At 38.3% G+C, this 5069-nt stretch overlaps 1 pseudogene; it reads right to left on the bottom strand.

Annotated features, from left to right (window-relative positions):
• Window positions 1-2758: 2758 nt before the first annotated feature.
• LOC148939057 (GTP-binding protein 1 pseudogene) lies at window positions 2759-4600 on the bottom strand (annotated as a pseudogene).
• Window positions 4601-5069: the final 469 nt, after the last annotated feature.

Raw genomic sequence — 5069 nt, 5'->3', positions numbered from 1 at the left:
ATAATGGGTTCCTAATGCCCTTGCATTTCGGATTTTCACAAATTATTCTCTTACTAAAAGCCTTTGACATTTTGAAAAAAATGTACAAATATTAAAAGAAATTGAGCACCATTCTTTATTCCTACTTTAAGAATTTTCATTATTTTATTATTAATATTTTAGCTAGGCACACCAAAGGGAGTAAAGCTCAGGTCTAGAAGGGATTTTGCCTCCGCACCCAAAATAACCTAATTGTTGGTGGAGGCACTATGTTGTTATCTTCCCTAAATATGTCCTCCAGCCTACATTTCACTGTATAAAATACCTCCAATGGGTATCTCATCCCAGCTGGACAATCTTCTATCAGATCCCTTTTTTCGGTGACCACCTTGTATTTTTGACATCTTAGGGAATCAGTTTTTATTCCCACACTTGCTTTTCAGGCCAGCTCAAAACTGTAGAAAAAAAACGCATAATACATGTATGTTTATTTCCATAGTTTTCACATTATTTTACTTCTTTTTGTATTTTCTTTTAACTTGCAACCCGTCCCCTGGATGTAATTTTTATATAGCCTATGTGCTTGGTCTAGAACCATTCAAAACTAATGGATCCGACAAAATAATTATCTATCATTATGGGATTCAGTCAATGGGATTCTGACTCTTAGCCATGGCTAAAATGAAATGGAGTTTGAAGCCCCTCACTATTCGTCTTTTTTATTATGGTTGCAGTGATAGCTACAATCTAGTGAAGAGCGAGCCATGCCACATAATAGCCAAAAGTTAAAAATATGTCAAGAAAAAAAAATAACTGTATAGTGAGAAATAATGCCCTTTGTACAGGACTTAAAATTGGAAAGTATTATTTCGATTAATTTTAATAGTAAACGGTTACTACAAAACACATTCATAAGGGTTTTGAAAAAGAGCCTGAAACCCTTCAAAATTGACATCGGATCGAAGAGAAACGTGTACCCCTGGAGTTGCCGAAGCCAAAAACCCTGTATAGGAGAATTTTAGCCCTCCATCTTGAACAACTCGGAAAATCACTTTTTGCTTTGGAATCACTGATGTGTCTAGTTTTTGTCCCCCCCAGGGGTGATCGTATCGAACCAGTTGTCCTAGATTTTTGGGAGAGGCCTCATTTAAGATGAAATCATAATACACAATGTCCTTCTTCATTAACAAAAGAAATCATGTCACAGCAAAGTGACGTTTCCTGCATCATGTCACAGCAAAGTGACGTTTCCTGCTATTTTGTACCATAAAATGTCAATTCCTTAAATGAAAATTCTAAGATAGCCAATCTATTTTCCATGGTCAAAACCCTAAAGTGGTTTTGAGCCCCTCCCTTTTTTCTTAAAAACCAAGCAAAGCGGCCCTTTCTGCCACTTTGTGCAACAAAACAACAATTGTTGTCCAAAGCGGGACAACATGACAGGGATTGAAAATCCTATTATACCGTAGCCAATCAACTTCTTATGGTCTAGTGCCTCCTAAACGGGTAATTTTTGGCCTCCCTTCATCTAGACAAATCACGTAAAAGTGACGTTTTCTGTCACATTGTACCACAAAACGTCAATTTATGCTCAAAGAGCGTCAAAATGCCGGGGAATGCATATTGTAAAAGAGGCAGTTAAATGTTCATGGTCTAAGACTCTACATAAGAGATTTCTAGCATCTGGTAAATTCATCTTCGTAACTCCTTCGTAAGGTGACGCACTGCCACATGGCACTTTTTATTGCCATTTCTGAAGGTTGAGAAGTATAATTTTGGTGCTATAGTAACATCCATGGTTAGTCATCCTTAACCGAAATTAAACAATCCCTCCTCTTGAATACTCTTTCTCTCCCTGCTCCCCATACACCTCCTTAGTAAGTGCAAATCACAAAATGCGCTTTGGAGAAAACACGACCTAATAAATAAAATCGTACGTATTTATTTTTATGAAAACAAAGCTAATTTCATATTTGGAAATTCTTGAGGATAGTGAAAATGACACGCCCCTTTACTTCTTACAGAAGTAAAGGGTGAAGTTGAAGGTTGAAATGAACAAAAACTATTGCTCCTCCCATTATGCAAGATATATCTGCAAAACTAGCCCAAATAACCTGACTAACTGAGCTAACTTGAGTTTTTTTAGAGAATTTTCAACAAAAATTTACCGGCATCATGATTGCTGCAAGACAATTGAGAGAGTTATAAACTAATCTTTGTTTTATGCAGGCTAGTCGTAGAAGTTTCTGCTCCTAAGGGAACATCCTTCTTTTTTGGGTCAGTTTCATGGTGCCAGTTCAAGTGCTCTTTCCAGCAACGCGAGTTTTTATTAAAATAGGGCATTGAAGGGCATATTATCCCTAAGTATCTTTGAGGAATTGCAGGTAAAATTTCAATTAGCTATGAAAGACTGGCCTATATTTGCTGTTAAATACTTTAATTTCAAAAATCCGATTGAAAATCCAAAACTTCAAGTAAGGAAAAGAAACTAACTTCTGCAAATTACGAAACTTCAACTTAAACTCATACAACACTTCCAATTTTCGTCTTTTTTTTCAGAGCCATATGAAAATATGATGTACTCATTCAAAACTGAGATAGTTCAACTTTCAAATCGCAGTGCGGTTATAAAAAATACACATATTAACTATTTGAAAATCAACAAAGTAAAAACGAGATGCACATATGACTAGTGGGCTTCCCGCAGACGCTGTTTTGATAAACCAAATGAATTTTGTATTTTGGTCGACCACACCATCATTCCGACTGTATCAAAAATCTACAACTGCTCTACTAGACTATCTGGTGGGGGAGTACTGACAGGTGCGCTAGATGGATAGGTCCTCATTTCTCCTACTTTACTTCGGCTTACCCTTCGGTACGTTTCTTAGATGGCTTCTGAGATTGATTTTCAGAGTTTTCTTCATTCACGTTTGGGATCGAACCATTTGCTTCACTCTGACGCTGTATATGTTGTTGATGCTTTTGGGACTTCTGTCTTCCTGATTAATGGCCACTTGATGTAGCATAAAGAACCGTTTTAGTCACTTGTCCAACTGCTTTGGTTCTTCCTTCTCTAAATACGATTTTCTGTCCAGGGCGTAGGTATTCAGGGTTTTTTGATAAATCGGAAGCGAAGTATGGCTCGATCACCCGTGCGTAAACAGTCTTGAGACATCTCCAAGATTTTTGCAGTCTGTCTCACGCTGTCACAATGAACCATTGCCTGGTAGCGAACCTGGATGGTTGTAGAATGGTACAATACAAGGATTTCTCCTTCAAGCTCCCAGCAAGCTACAGGATTCAAAGAAGGGGCAATCATGACCATCCCCTTGCGCAGTAGTGACTTCTTCACCTTCTTTACAGCAAAAGTTGCAGTTTGCCCCCCTCTAACTTCTTTCACAGGCACCCTCTTTCTATGAATGCTTTTAACGGTAATAGGGACAAACTGTCCAACTGAATCTGGTCCTAATAGGAGTGTATCGTTGAGTTTAATACAACCACGCAGTGTTGTGCCAGAAACAACTGTGCCAACGCCAGGAACTGAACAAGTATCATCAATTTGAAATTCGGCTGGATCATTCACATGAGCAGGCATTCTTGCAGATAGTAAATTCAAGAAGCTTCTTAAGAGATCGAGATTCCCGCCTGAGACGTTGCTCACTTGAAAAATAGGGCACAGTGTTTCAGATGAGAAATTTGTTGCGCTGAAAACAACATCGTCATGATTCTTAATCAAAATAGCATTTTTTCGACAGCCTGGAGATTTTAACATTTTCATCAAGAGGCTCAAAGTCTCTTTTAAAATGTTTGGAGGTGCTATGTCTATTTTGGTTACCACGACAAAAATAGGGATGTGTAGCGACAATGTCAGCCCAAGGTGCTCTTTCGTCATACCAACGATCCCCATGTTCGCTCCAACGATCAGCATGGTGAAATCTGGGGCATGACCTGTCATGCCAAAGACCGTGGTTTTTAGGTACTTCTCATGTCCAGCCAAATCAATGAATGTGACGACTTTGGTAGCATTTTCACAGATCTTTGTCGAATCTAAGGAGCCTTGAACCGGTTTGTTGACAACATTACCTTTACTGTCAAACCCTAAAATGACGTTCCCAACGGAGGATGTCCTTCCAGTTTCGATTTCATGCTTGTGTCGAAATAGTTTCAATCGTGCTGTGCCACGCCCATTATCCAGTTCTCCATGCGTCAAGACACCCAGTAAACTTGATTTGCCAGCATCGACATTACCAACGACAGCCACGCGTATCTCCACAAAATCTAGTTTGTCTGCTTTACACCCGACGAGAAAATGACCACTACAGCTTTTTTTAGTTATTTCTTCACGTAGTGTCACACAATCAGCATCCTTCGTTGCTGCTAACGATTGTAGAGTCGCCACACACTTGTCATACTCTTCTCTAGAGAGCGGTAGAGTAGTGCCATCTTGATCTCCCTTAATATGGTAAATGGTTTCGCCATTGCCTCTGACAAAACGATCCTTCAGATCCTGAATCAACTTGTCATACTCGTCATTAGATGGGCTAAGGAAAGGATGTTTTACTGAGATAGGCTTTTCCTCACTCTTCTGGAACAGCAGGCTTAGTTTTTGCAAGTCCATGGTGGTATACTAAATCACTGACAAACTTAATTGGCAGCCAGTTCTTCTTGTATTTCATCAAAACAAAGTTTCATCAGTTCAAAAATTTTGGCTTTTTTTGTTTTTACTAGTTCAAACTCATAATTTAAACATATTTATAGTTTAAACATTGTTTTGCATCTTTCAATTTATGATCAATGTCAACTATTTTGTTCTATATTTTACATTGTAAGGAATATTCGAAAAATCAGTTTATGACGACATTTTTAAGAATTTGACGGCAACTCAGGGACTAAGCTAACAGAATCACTCAAATGAAACTTTCAGTAACGGCTATGTCAAAACTTTCAGGGAATTTTAAAGGGGTTTTGAACTAAGTTAAAAGACGCTATATGCATCCATTTTTTCAAAATGATGCATCTGATATATCCCAGGAGTAGCAAAGGGTCTTATTTGAAACTTTAGTGTCTATATAAAAGACACTGCATGT

Source organism: Artemia sp. Qi Xiang Cuo, unplaced genomic scaffold (assembly GCF_049724085.1).
Source record: "Artemia sp. Qi Xiang Cuo unplaced genomic scaffold, ASM4972408v1 HiC_scaffold_22, whole genome shotgun sequence".
In the NCBI taxonomy this organism is placed as follows: Eukaryota; Metazoa; Arthropoda; class Branchiopoda; order Anostraca; family Artemiidae; genus Artemia; species Artemia sp. Qi Xiang Cuo.
The sequence above is the reverse complement of the archived record's forward strand: the minus strand, read 5'-3'. Positions and strand labels throughout refer to the sequence as shown.